The 15,003-nt window shown below is 45.2% G+C and overlaps 1 long non-coding RNA gene across 1 annotated transcript in view; it reads right to left on the bottom strand.

The window, feature by feature from the left end:
- The window catches only part of LOC139057837 (uncharacterized), a 50,388-nt gene extending 35,952 nt beyond the window's left edge, over positions 1 to 14,436 (bottom strand). The window contains exon 1 of the long non-coding RNA XR_011513034.1: positions 14,363 to 14,436. This is a non-coding gene — a long non-coding RNA (uncharacterized lncRNA). The remainder of the gene's footprint in view (positions 1 to 14,362) is intronic.
- Between the last annotated feature and the right edge of the window lie 567 nt (positions 14,437 to 15,003).

The following is a 15,003-nucleotide window of genomic DNA, read 5'->3' as shown; positions in this document are numbered from 1 at the left end:
GTTCTCAAGCTGGGCTCGAACCGTCTTCCTCTTCTCCTCGCGTGACACCTCGTGCGCGTGGCGCGTGCGAGCCGGGTCCAACTGGCTGCCCGTGCCACGAAGATCGCTGCCTGTTGTTGCTGAACAACGCCACTGTACGGCGTGCACAGCGCCCAATGCAAAGGGCGCGCAACTTGAATGTCACCAAGTTTGTCGTGGCAATATGTTATAGTCAATTAGCATGCTTCATAACCCTTTGCTCATAGTCTGTGAGATATTACTGTTGCATTTCAGATTGTCGTCATCGCTTCTATTGTCCTGCAAGACATTTGGAACTCATAGGATGCACTGATATTTTCTGCGGAAAAGAAAAAGAAGAAACGATAGAAATGAGACTTACCGATCGCTTTCGGAGAAACTGTTGAATACTATAAAAATATAGTTCTCGTGCAACAGAGACACATTATCGGGCTAAAACTGAAGTTTCTCTTGAAAGATTGCTTTTCAAAATGTTTGCGCAGGAGTGATCATCAGTTGTACCAGCTACCCCTTTTCTTTTAACGAATAATCTCAAAGATCTCAAGCTCAAGCAAACAAACAAACAACAATTATAAGATAACTTAGTACCATTCAAGAGCTCTCACGCGTAGTTTAAGAGAGTTCAAATTGTATATGATAACTCATAAAACTTACAGAATAAATGTTAATTAACCAAGTAGACTTTATATTCTTCTTTTCATTACAAATCTTCTTTTTCCCTTGAAGCCATGAATACTTTGTTTAGCTCAAAACGACAGACACAAGAAAAACGACAGGACAAGGCGCTACTCTCAACTGACATAATTTTAGCGACGCAATAAAATGATGTCAGTTGAGAGTAGCGCCTTGTCCTGTCTTGTGTCTGTCGTTTTGCGCTAAACAAAGTATTCATGGATTCGCACCAACTAGCCCGCCAACGCATTGTGCTCCTTGAAGCGTTCCATCAATATAAGATTTCATTTTACTTTTTATTAGCGAGGCGACTTCGTTTCTTCATTTTTATTGACCTAGAAACGTTTCAAGCAGTGTGTTTTTCTAACAAAGCTTGCATGAAAGTAAACCAGATCGGGGATGTTTATTTTCTTAGTGACATCTCAGCGTGCCCTTACAAAAGTAACGAAAGGTGGTTTCTCAGGAAAGGCAACTTAATTCCCAATGCTCTCCAGGAAGTGGAATCCTCGCAACCTCATCCCTTACTTAAACAGCAACTCAAGCGTCTGTCATCCGTTTGCACCCTACATAAACAAACAAGTCTTTGCCCGGCGAAGGCTGCAACATTGAAGGTTGGACCACAGGATGAGATTTCGTGCGCTTCCGGACCGCAGAAGTGCTTCCGTTCTTGTGAGCTTCATTTGTGGCGTTGTTAATCAAATTGTAAACTTTAATGCGATAAAATACACAGTGGGTCATAAGGAGCACAGTATACACGGGGCTCGGGTTCATTTTGATCAACTGGGTTTCTTTAACAGGACTGACAACTGGCCAGAATGTGTCGTGAGACATTGATGGAAATAAAATGGCCATGTTTTATACCGATGAAAGTGATAGAACTGCTTGCAATTTAAGTAGAAATTATAATCTTAAACCGGCAAGGAGGGAGGGAGGGAGGGAGGGAGGGAGGGAGGGAGGGAGGGAGGGAGGGAGGGAGGGAGGGAGGGAGGGAGGGAGGAGGAGTCATAAGGGCAAGGTAGGTTTAACCAGGCTGAGCCCTGTAGGCTAACCAGCACTGGGGAACGGGGAAACGGGATTGAAAGAGGAGAAGGAAGAGAGAAATCCGCACTTTGCGCAGTTACACAGACAAGCGTTCATCGCTGAGTTAGTCACAGGTGGTCATACAGGCTGATGCATTTCAAAAAACGCAGCAGCGCCTTTGTAGCCTTGCCCATATCAGAAGCACGAGGCCACGGGCCCAAGGTCAAAAAAGTATCAAAAACCAGTAAGTAAAACCAAAGCCGGCATTTAATCCCTATCACGTTCATATATCACTGTTTCCTGCATGCTTCCAGCGAACGGCTACAGCCTCACTGCAGATTTAAAAAAATTGTGATACAATAAATGTGTCACGCCTTCCGCGTTACCACTGCATGATTCCACACTCTGACTGGCACGCTTTCTGTTGTACGGAAACATTCATACCATATAGATGTGTTGTCATTCCCTTAACTTACGCCTAATTCAATATACACACGCATATTTGCATTTCGCCTCCATTGCAACGCAGCCGCTGCTGTCGGGTGTCCAACTCACTACCTTGTACTCAGCGGCGCATCGCCTTACGCACTGAGCTGCCACGCGACGGATTGTAGTGTGGTTCTTGCATGGCTTTATGTGCTGTTGGCCAGCCGCCTTAGCTCGTATACAGTGTGCTGACGTCGCAGCAGGAGTGGCACACTACTGGTGCAGGTTGATGTGTGTTTGTTATAGACAGGACCACTTTAGCTAAAAAGAAGTTGGCACCTTGAGAGACCTGCATAACGACCTTCGGCTCTGTCCGTAGGGTGAATCTTGCTTTATCACGGCACTCTCTCTGTTCAATGAACGAGTGCGATTAGAATCAAGCGATTCCATAATAAAGATATAGTATCGACTCTCTTATGCCACCGATACCCACCCATGGAATATCAAGTGTGACGTAGTGCTCGTTTGTTCATAGAATGGTGAGATGCGGGAAAAAGCCACCGAAAGACCGGCTATCCCAACGTCAGGAGTAAATTCCAACGACAAAGAGAGTAGGGAAAAATCAAAAGAAAATAAGGAATATAAAAAAAGCAGGAATATAAATAGCCATAGGAATAGAGCATCACTTAGCTCAGGCATAACATACCATATAGAATACGCGTAGCCGGAGCGTGCTGTATTGGCCATGTGGAAACGCTCAATCACAGCGCCCGTTATCAGAACCATCTTTATCTGTAGAGTCACGAAATGAAAAACAAAAACTAAAAAAATCAGTGCCCTTCCACTCTGTGAAGAAGGATGACCAACGAAGCTGTGAATGTGGGACCCTAATGGCGAACTGCACCTCTGCCGCGGGTCGGCCCGGCATTAGACTATCTTAAGGATCGGCCCACGTATGAAAGAGCTTTTGGCGTACAGGCGACGGACGGACGAATCCGCTAGCCGTATACGCTTTCGCTGTAAAAAACAATCTGGCACAGAGTGCATACACTACGCTTTTTATGTGCCGAGAATTCTAGCCAGAAAATAGGCATAGCTGCGCCAAAGAAAAACATGCGGGATGCTCGGTGCACGTGACTAGTGCTATTGCTTTCGTGCAAATAAAACAGCAACAATAATGGAGACGTGTCTGCATGTGTCTGCGTGTTGCTGTTGAGGCACTAATGCACCCTGGTAAACTCATCAACAATTGCTTTTCTTTCGTCTAGCTGGCAAAACTTGCACCTCAGCGGGCCGTTCTTAACACTGGACACTCGGCCTTACGTTAAAGAACTTTATCCATCTCGCTCTCTTTCTGTCGAAGCTAAACGAAGATCAACCAACTCAAGCACTGTTCAAACATTGGTATTGCGCGCGCCAGCATAGAGGCGCAATTAGATTCGAACTCCGAGCAATAGCCCTCATTCACCCCGCAATACCAATGGACGGAACGTTGTATAGCACCGGACTCTGTGCGAGCCATCTTGTTCAATCTTGCTGCACTTCCACTCCCGATGCAATAAGCACAGAAGCGTCGGCTACTATTCTTGACATTGAAGCAATTTTCTCATCTTAAATATGCAATTCAAAAAGAAGTCTTCGTCTACTGTTCAATAACCAGAAAACTTTTGTAAAAGCAATTCCTTTGAGAAACAGGAATTGTTATTTCCACTACGATGACCTTAATCTCGTTGAATTTGCAGGAGAACTGATATTATGTCAAGCGAATCCAGGACTTGATGTAAGCCTCCGGCTAAGGTCTGGGGCCTGCGTGATCAACATTAGACACAAAGTCCTCCCACGTTCTAATACTCTTTGAAGCTAATCAATGCCAAATAGATGGAACTTCGCAATATACCTTTGAAAATATCCCTTTTCAGACAATATTTAAACAATCCCGAAGTTCTGTAACGGGGAACAATGGGTTCTTGTCAGCATATATATATATATATATATATATATATATATATATATATATATATATATATATATATATATATATATATATATATATATATATATATTAGATCAAGATTGTATAGCACGAGTACCTAAAATAAATGTAAGAAGACAAAATTTAGGCACGTGTCCTTTCTCTTCCTTTCTTCCTTGAAAGAGCGCATAAATACCTGCGGTGTAAAGAAATCAGATGACAGCATTCAGGATGGTCAGAGCCACTTGCCAATTTCCCGTGTTTTCTATCCTCTCTTTGCTGCCCTTTAGTGTGAGAAGTTTCAAAAATGGAGGCTTCAAAACTAAGCCACGCTTCGCTCCCTTGTCCCCTCAGCTGAATTTCTTATTAATACTGGAAACTCGAGCTATTTGTGTAATCAGACACATTGGTGGACTCCTCCTCACCTCTCTTGCTATGTATTAACCTTGCAAATCGCACCTGCTATTCTTTTCTTTTTTCTTCGCTACATTTTCGGAGAACGTATTGCCGCATATTTATGGTAATTTCGCAGAACAATGCTTTCTAAAAGCATCTATCGTTTAATTTATTTTGTAGGGGCACCTGTCGTCCTCGCGCGCCTTCATGTGAACCTTGAGGACTAGAAATGCTACGAGGATGGCTTCCAATATTCCATACCCGCGCCTCACATGCAACGGTTTGGCTTGTTGGTGAACAGTTGGAGGAATGTAAAAAAAAGAATGAAAAACACGTAGAAAATAGAGAAAGAACTGGGAGGGGGGGAAGGCAAGAAGGTTATCCGGAGGAAATTCAGGTTTGCTAAACTGGTTGTTAAAAAAAAGCATACTGGCTATTTTTAGCAAAGGCAGTGCTTCATTCACGTGCTTTCATAGCTTCGCATGCACACCACTCACACTTGCACGGTGGCGCAGTAGCCATGACGGTCTGCTGCTGAGCCCAAGTTCGCGTGTGCGATTCCCGGCAGGGGCGGCCGCATTTGGATCGGGCGAAATGCAAGAGCATTCGTGTAATACTTAGATTTATGTGCACGTCAAGCGACCATGGGTGGTCAAAACTAGTCCGGAACGCTCCACTCTACGGTGTCTCTCATAGCCCCAGGGTTGCTTAGGGGCAGTACACCGATGCACCAATCAGTCACATCACCCATGATGTCTCTCCCTCTCCCTCACGAAGCTTTCTATTAGCAGTCAATTGTAACGTGCGCTGACTCTTTCAACTTTTCTGTCCTTGCGTTTTTCTTTGTCTCATCTACATCATGCCTCCTCAAAGGTTTATTTGCGCGATATAATAACCGAGATAATGAGATATTATGTTCCATTTCGCCTAGGTTATCACTAGGATGATGGGAGCGGTGAATTATCTGGAAGGAATTGAATCGTGTGAATAACCAGAGAGAAAAAGAAATTCACCGGCGATTACTATATATACTCCACAATGCGAAAATTTAGCGAAGCTCTATAAGTGTATCCATTTCGCGATATATTGAGACAAGGAATTTGAGAGAGACATGTCGCAGAGTCGGCGACCGTCGAAAATCTGATCTGCGGATCAATCACGTCGGCTCTTATACATGACTCGTCGAAGGTTCCAGTGTAATTGCTGGTGCCACGTGGCTTCCAGAAACTACTACACAATTAGCTTCGCGCATACAATGAGATTACGAAACAATCGCAAACTTTGACAACCCAAACAAGCGCGAACGTGACCAAACCAAGCAAACCAAAACGAGTTCGAGCGAGAGCTGACACGAGCAGACGATAGTACGAAACGAGCGGTCCGGCTGAGAGCAGGTTCGAGTCCACATTGAGTGGTCGGGTGTGGCCGCATGACACCAGTTTCCCGCGCGGAGTTCACTGCAGTTCGCGGCTCACGTCCTTCATCCCCCGCTCCGCGTTCGCTCTTTCATCTTTCGCTGTGCTCGCTCGTTCGGTTATGCCGCCGACGCCGACGCTCGCCGCAGGAACGGGGCTACGAGCTGCGCTGTAAAATAAAGGTAAATTTAGGGGTATCAACCATATCGGACGCTTTGGGCACAAGGCGGTGAGAGAAATAAAGTGTTACATTATACGAGGCTTGATCCAGAAATTCGGTTCCCAAAGAGGTCCAGCCTCATGGGAAGGGGCGAGGCGAAATCCGGCAACCCTGCTGCGCGCGGCTGTTCCCCCACTCTCGGTTTCCCCGAACCGCGCTTCGCTTCGCCTCTCATTCTTGGCTCAGCAGTCGTCCGATATGGAGGTTCCCAGAACCACCGGAGAGGACGACTGGCGGCCGGTGTAACGCTGCTTCACGACAACGCCCAACCTCATGTCTCCCGTCGAACACAGGAACTTTTGAAAAACTTTGGGTGAACTGTCATGCCCCACCCACCGTACAGTCCCGACCTCGCGCCTAGTGACTATCACTTGTTCCTCAAGTTAAAGGAACATTTGAATGCCCAACGCTTACGGAGCGACGATAAAGTCAAAGAAGAGGTGAAATGTTTCCTCAACGTGTTTGAGGCGGAGTTCTACGACATTGGAATACAGAAATTGGAGCACCGTCTACCAAAATGCGTAGAAAAAGATGTCGATTGTGTAGAAAAACAGAGCAATGTTTCATCTTTCCTATTATGTAAATTGCTATGGGAATAAACAACGTTGTCTATTTCTAAAATAGATGGGAACCTTATTTCTGGATCAACCCAACCTGCACCTTTTGCATCTCTAAGTCGAAGTGACAGTTTACCCCAATCGACGGAAGCTGATTTCTAACGTAATTGTGCAAGCGTAGCCGGATCAGAATGAATTTATACTCATGCGATCTTCAAGCAGTGGACGCCAAGAAATGACGCTACGTGGAGCATTAATCACCAGAAAACTCTATGTGAACAACACCTGTGGTACTTCGCTCTTCACGTGGCGGTGAGACAAAACTCTCTGTCAAGACGGAATTTTTCAGCGTGTGGGCCACTCGCGGGCCTCCATGTTGTCAAATGGCGACGTGCTATCGCTGTTGGCGTTAACTCCGAAGGAGCCCGACGTGACCCAGTTTCTTTTTGCCTCCGATACCTGCTTAATGAGTGTCACCAAATGAGATCGCGGGGCTTCGTGAACGAATTATGCGCTGCTGTTTTCTCTACTCGAAGGTCGTAAACGGACAGGACTTGATAAATACGATGCTTGAAGCTCTGACAGCGTCTCTCTAAAGAATCTAGTCCTTCTGTAATCGCAAGAGTGCTCGAATGCCAACTCAATATTACACGACGATAGGTTTTGCGTGTCAGCGCGGTGGATCGACAGCGCAGCACGGCATTCTCATCCAATAACAAATAGCTCCAAGGAGAACCGCACGCCGAAAGGCTTGCCTGTCGGATTAGGGGACACGCTGACAGCTTTCCTTGCACTTCGTGCGCAAGGCTGACAGAATGAGTTTCCGTTTAGCCATGAGTTTGTATGCCTGAGGCACCGTTAGTCACACGAAAGAATTGCTGTTTCATTATATGCAGGTGAACATCGCTTATCACTCTCAAAGAGTTTTCTGAGGGTGTAAGTGCTGGAAAGTGCTCACTCGAAGCCAAGTTAAGGCAGCATTTGTGAATATTACTTGGACGTAGTCAAGTACCTTCTTATTAAACGCGTGTCTGCATATTTGTAGGTCTGGGGCATTCAAGTAGTTGTTCTCAACTGCAGCAAACGAATACAACTTGCTTAGTCCACATTTACCTAACGTTAAGCGGCTACTTGAACATAAAACCGTTTTTTTAACCTCGATGCTACTTGAGCACATTAGCTACCATTCCCATAATTACGATGAAATATAAAGAAGTTCTAATTTAAAACGACGAATCAGTCACCACGTGAATTTCAGCCGTTATCTACACGTCTTTTCACGCAGTGGTAGTCTTGGCGTACATAGCCCGACGCGACAAAAAAATTTTGAATCTGCGCAATTTTCTATATTCAACAGAAGAATCAACCTCCACCGTACAGGTTACCTCAATCAACCTCCACCGTACTAAGTACCTCAAACTGTAGTGAATAGCCTACCACTGATTACATTAATTTTGAGCTTTCTGGTAAACAACATCTTAAACCCAATGAAAGCGTTCTAATGACGCAAATGCCAGAACATTAAGAGCTCCGCTTCTATATTTACTCTCGGTTGTACAGTAACCTTACACATGTAAGTTGTGTGGACATGGTACAGCTGTCGTAGAGCGACTGCGATGAGCTAAGGATACGCGGCGTTCCTCGCGTTTTCCAGCGTCAGAAGTTAACAGGCGCCCTTGGCAGCTGATTCTTGGGGCAGGTGTTTTCATTGATTGATGGAGTAGCGATGCGGTTTGATTCTCAAAGCGACTCAATTGCTATGAGATACGCCGTGATGAATATCTCCGGATTAATATTGACCACCTCAGGGGTCTTTTAACGGGCAAAATAAACCAGAGACACGAGAATTTTACATTTCGCTGCAGTCGTAATGCCGCCACAATGGCCGGTAATTGTTCCTGTGACCTCGTGCTGGGCAACAGAATGTCATTGCAACATGAGTCACTGCGAAAGATGGGCTTTTTTGTTCGTCTTGAAGTCAGTACCACTACATTCTTAATAGTGGCGTCACCAAACTTTGAATTTGTCACTTTTCTGCCCTATAAACTATAACAAACCCGTAAACGATTTGGTGTTTGTGTATGTTATATATGCATTGCTCTCACATATTTATAAAACTCAGCTTAATACTCATCTGAGGCAAGGAAGGCGAAAAGGCAACCAATAAAGAAGGCATATCCAATAATATTTATGTAGCCGGTTAAAGTGTTAATTGTGGATATTCGGGAGCGTGCCTTTTACATCGCAGAATTAAGTGCAAGTCTTTCGCCGCAGAATAACATCGAAAATGGTAAGAGCTGGATAGTCATGTTAAGCTTACTCTTTTACATAAGAAAACTGTCATTATGAATGTTTGTATTCGCAGATGTAAAAAAAAATGCATCTATATACGCTCTCTGTGCGGTGAGGCGGGGGCTCTGTTGCTGGAGCTAACATTAATGTTTGCAGCGCGGACTTAACAAACACTTACACAGAAAGAGAAGGTAGACTGGACGAGCGCTAGGTGCCCGCTGTCCTTACCAACAAAGTAATAAAAATGAAACTTCAAGACATAAACTCTTGCAACATTCACTGGAGGTCACGTTCATTTACAGTGCATTCCAAGCAATACTGGTATGGTAGGCCATGATGTTGCAGGTAAACTGACTTTTGAGTTACACTATAGTCACACTGACACCTCTTCCGCACTCGCCACCGGATGCGAAGTGACTTCTTTGTGGCCTGCGAAATGTGCAAGAAATGCTTGGACACTGGTCCTTTATCAACAAACATATGTCATCTCTCAAAAGACTACAAGATTTTCTCGTGCACAGTGGCTTCACTCTTTGTCTGCGAACAATACTCTATCTTCGAGTATAATATTGTTACGGGGCGGAAAACGCGCTCGTGTATTTACAGATAGAATTTAATGGGTGAGCCAGCATGCGTAGAAGAGCGATAGTCAAATTCTTCTTCGTCGTCTTGGAGACGACGAAGAAGAGAACGTCTCCTTCTTCCTCTGCTACCTTCTTCCTCTTCATCCTCTTTTACGTCCTCTTACAACATAACAGACTGTGACATTAAACCCCGGCGGAAGAAGCGCCTTATTGGTGATCCGCACCGATAAGGTGCTTCCTTTCACTGGTTCCAGAAAGGTAGGGTTTGAGGCGGCTGACGTGGATGGTGTAAGATAGAGGTGAAGACATGGTGGCATCCACTGTAGACACTTCATATGTGGCAGTGGTCACCTGGCGCAGGATGCGGTAGGGGCCGTATTATCGCGTGATGGCGCTGCTTGTAACGCCACTTTTAGTGTGTCTGTGAAGCACAGAGACGAAGGCGGGCAATCTGGTGTGCTTGGCCCGCTGTCGCTATGATATCATGAGCGTACTCTGACGTCGAGTCAAGTGTGGGCGGAAGCAGAGGCTCGAAACGCAAGGTCGGCCCACGGCCGAATACAAGGTAAATGGTGAGTATAGCCAGGTGTGTAATGGCGCAAGGAATTATAAGAAATTGTGACAAATGGTGGAGCAGTGTCTATGTCGCGCTTATTGCAGGAAACAAAAACCTTTGCAGAAAAGTTCCAGGGCAAAGGTAGTAAAAGATAGAAGATTGCACTTACCAAGTAATGATCCTAGCTCCTATCAAAGTAGTCCCCTTGGCTATCTATACACAATTACCAACGTTTCGGGAGGCCTTGGAAGCAAGCAGGGTAATCTGTAACTGCGATGCTTGTAAGCTCATTTGTCAAAGCCCATTGGATGCCTGCGATATCTTGACGAGGCTTTCCTTTCAGCCGCATTTTTACTCGCGGAAACAAGAAAAAAGTCACACGGTTGGAGGTCGGGCGAATATGGCCAATTTGGGATGGCAGTAACAGAATGTCTGGCCAGATACTCGTTAACAGATAAAGCAGTATGGGGCTTGCATTGTCATGCAGTAAGAACCAGTCCTGAGGATGCCACAAATTAGGGTGGCGACGTCGAATTGCTTCTCGCAAACGTTTCAAGACTTCGATCTAAAGAGTTTGGTTCACTGGTTGACCTCGAGGAACATACTCATGGTGAGCCAATCCTTGGCTATCAAAGAAGGCAATCAACATTGTCTTTGAAAGAAGAAGGTTGTTTGACTTTTTTCGAGGTTGTTGATTCATGACTTCACCATTCAGCACTTTGACGCTTCGTGTGAGGATGATACTGGTAGCCCCAACTTTCATCCCCTGCGATTATCTTTGACACAGATCTGGGATCACGTGCGGCTCTATCCAATAGTTCAGCACAAATTCGCCGTCTGTCCTCTTCCTGTTCGTCTGTTAGTGAGTGAATGCCGATTTTTCCATGAAGTCTCCATTTCCTTAAATCTTCGCGTAAAATCTTATGACACACATCACGATTCAAATCCAGTTCTGATATCATGCGCACAGTTACACAAAGGTCCTCTTGCAATAACTGCCTTACACGCTCCACGCTTGCATCGGTATATGCTGTGGACGGGCGACCAGCTCTGGAATTGTATTGCACTTAATGTCTCCACGAAATCTTTTGTGGCACTCGAACACACGACTTCTTAAAAGTGTCTCGTCTGCATATACTTGCTTAATCATGTTCCACGTTTCACTAGGGCTTCTAACGAGCTTGACGCAGTACTTAATGTTGGCTCTTTTAAAAACAACAGTTTTTTTTAGTATTGCAAACTCAGAAATTTAAAAAAAATGTATTGCAGCTTTTCTGACAAAGGTACATTGCGAGCATATTAGTTATTGCCTGGTTCAGGCGCTCGGTAACACTCTTAGGTTTAGGAAGGTAGGCTGTAGTAAGCTTGTGTTTAGCAGCACATGATCAAAGTTAATCGTCAGTGACTTCGGCAAGACAGTGTCTTTCGCGATCGGGGAGACGTTGACAAGGTGCGCCGTAGCGTAAGATATCGTCGGGAAGCAAGAAGTTGGCGACGTCTGTAGCGCAAGTGGTGGATAGGGCTCTTGTAATAGCATAGCAGGTTGTACAGTCCGTAGCGACGGCAATCCACTTATTTCCGCCCTTTGATATAGGGAATTATCCGAGAAGATCAATGACAACTCGAAAGAAAGGTTGGTTGGTATATCCACAGGCTGCAGCAGACCAGCAGGATGCACAGCTGGTTTTATTCCGGCGTTGACAGAGTGGTTGAGAAGGCGCCACAAGAAACGTCGCCGAATTTGGTCATACGTCCGAGAAACGCCAAGGTGTTCAAAGGTGCGGACATCGTGCAGTTGATGGAGTACGGTTTGTCGAAGATGAGACGGAAAAAGTGTTACACTTTAAGGAACGTTTACACCCCTTGAGTCGCATCTTGCCACACAAGAATAAACGTCATCTGTCTTGTCCGCATTTCCTTTAACGCAAAGTAGCGGGCGCGGTGTTTTCAAGAAAGGAAACGCAAGCAAGGCAGACGACGATTGTCGTTGTGTGGCAGATATACACCCCAAAGGGTGTAAACTTTTTTTAGAGTGTAGCAGCTCGGTCTCGTCGGGGTGCATGTTGCGGCAATACAGGGTGTCATTCTGTAACGCGAATGTGTGAAGCAATGTCACAGTCTGTCATCTTGGTTGAAGAGGACAATATTGACCCGTTCAGGTCTTTGTTGTTGCACTCTTGTAATCCTCCTCCTTTTTGTTTTGTTTACAGTAGAGCTGTTCGAAGCTCGCTGGGTTTCTCTTCACGTGCGCAGCTTCTCCGAGCGGGGGAAGAGAGAGCTGAGAGAGAGTGAAAGCAGAGCATAAGAATAGCATCGCCCAGCATAGTGACGCGGCGAGGGTTGGTGGAGCCTAGCAGGGCAGAAGGAGTGGCGCGCACGCGAGCGAGGAACGCGGCCCAGATGCGTGCCCTCTCCTGTGGCGCGGTCTTCTCCGGTGGCTGCTAGGATGCCTCGATGTCCTCCTCACCCGACACTCCGTACAGAGTGGAGACAACCGCGGCGTATGCTTCGGCGTTGGCCACGCTTGGACGCCGTAGTAGACGCTTTTGGCGGACGCCGTAGGGACGCGTTGCCGGCGCTCCTGCGTCTTGTCTGCCGTTTGGCACTACTTTAGTGTCCATCCCCCAGCTCCACTGGTCTCTGGTGCTTGCAATAGCAGAGCCATGCGTAATATTTGTAAATGTCTTTTTTTTTCGTGCTTGACCCTGTATTTGTTCGGATTGTGTTTTGTTATTTTGATATAAACTTGTTTTCACAGTGCCCTCTGTTTCCATTACCTATGTTATTAAATTTAGCAATATTTTTGGGATAGCTGCCCTTCTTTAAGTGTTCAAACTTCTCATGTTTGACAGCTAGTAAAGAAAGCAAAAGGAAAATAATAAAAGCTTCAACAACAGAGCTTAACAGACATGTTATTGATGCCTATATATGCCATCAATTCCTCCTGTGCTTCAGTGTATTTTCTTGCGGGATTATCTACTCTGCCACCACGCATCTGCAACAGCAGATAATAGATACAAAAGTTGAAGTGACGAGAAAAAATAAATCGAGCCAAATGTACAGAGATATTAGAATTCGACTGCGTATTATTTTCCGATGGTCCTGCCTAAAAAATTAAACCTCTCATACGTTAGAAAGAGAAGCTCTACGCTTATGCTTCGGGCTAGCTAGATTCGTTTCCAACACTATTTTACATAGGGAAGCTCATATACCCCCCTCAGGTTGCAGATTCCGCATGCTTACGGTTCAGACATATCTAAAAATTTATGATTATTCAAAGAGACGTACGCAATATATATTTATCACTGAAGCGTCCGAATTTTTCTATGTATCGAAGCTTTTTTTTTTCTCGTGCCAGCGACTTCCAGGACAAAGAAAAGTCTTAGAAATTTCATTTCGGCAGCCTGGGCTATAGCTAACCTCGCCAGTCAATCTTTCCTTTAAGGGGTTCACTGAGATACAACCATAGCGATGATTTTCTCGCAGTTTACAATTTTATTACAGACACAAATAGAGCACCTTGCTGAATTTCTAACGTTATCAGTTATTCCTATTATTTCACTTTCTTATGTTCTTATCGCAAAATTCTTAACGATACTTTTTTTCCTCATTTATCATTTATTTCTTTAACCCACGCTCTGTTATGCAAATTGAGTTTTTGTTTTAGTTATACCTAAAACCATTCCTTCTTGGCCCCTCCTCCGTAGTGGGTATGCGCCACTGTTTGGAAACAAGACAAGGCACGACAAGAGATAACAGCACCAACCCGTGCTATTGAAACGAAACGGAAGGAAGCATAAGTTGAAAGCGGAGTTGTTAGAATTACTATGCCAGGGCGCGTCCAAGGTAGCTCAGAGCAGACTTAATGCCCGTCGCGTTTCCTTTAGGTCACTTCCTTGACAGTTTCGAGCTGTCGATTTCCAAATGGACTCCCCGACTGACGCCGGCAGTGACATCTTGTCTCCAAGCGCGAAAGGTCTAAATCACGTATCCTCTCTCGCGCTAGATTTTTTTTCCCTTTTATTTACGCTGGCATCCGTCAGCTTACCACTATAAGGCACACTGACTGTCCAGATTGTGTTCCTATCAAGTTAAGGCAAACTAAAGGAGACGTCAAGCCGCGAAGCTGACGTTTGCCGTAATGACAAAGGCGAAACCTTGCTGGCAGAAGTGACATTTGACGAATCAAAAAAGTAGAGTGCCTCCGTATAAGACTGCAGCTGAAAAGACTCACCATGGGAAGTTCATGATGTCTTCTTTTGCACATGGCGCTGCTTGAATATGCAGACTTGTTCACGAATCGTCGCTTCAAGTCAGCGTTGTTGAACTTGCATTAAGCAAGGTGGAGATGCTACGCGCTTTCGCGAAGCCTCCGCGATTTTCATCGATGATGATGATGATGAGGTTGATGATGATTAGAATGCGGATGATGATTTATTTGCATGCCCTTTTAAACGGGGCAGCCTGAAATAGTCACCTAGCATGCTCGATTTCATCAGGTATGTTATACATGTTGTTTATCTCGCTTATTGTATACATCTCCTTAATCTTCTTTTCCCTTCAAAATCTACCTTGTACGCTAGCTATCACTGTAAGAGATCGGGTCGTATCAATCTCTTCCCTGCTTTTTTCCGCCAATACTCTAAACGTCTCTTGCTTATTGAGTGCTGACCAGTTGATGCTTTCGTTCACTTTAAACCCAAGCGCTTCCGGAAGGTCTGCGTTACCTACGGTTCTTACTGGGTGAATTCCTTCGCATTCCATGAGGATGTGCTCAGTGGGCTCCTGAGTTTGGCTGCAGCCATAGACATATACCTCATCTAGTTCCGAATATTTGTTCCGGTATGTTTTTGCCCTTAGGCAACCCACTCGAGC

The sequence above is a fragment of the Dermacentor albipictus genome, chromosome 3 (genome assembly GCF_038994185.2).
Source record: "Dermacentor albipictus isolate Rhodes 1998 colony chromosome 3, USDA_Dalb.pri_finalv2, whole genome shotgun sequence".
Classification (NCBI taxonomy): domain Eukaryota; kingdom Metazoa; phylum Arthropoda; class Arachnida; order Ixodida; family Ixodidae; genus Dermacentor; species Dermacentor albipictus.
Note: the sequence above shows the minus strand (reverse complement) of the source record. Positions and strands in the feature narration are given on the sequence as shown.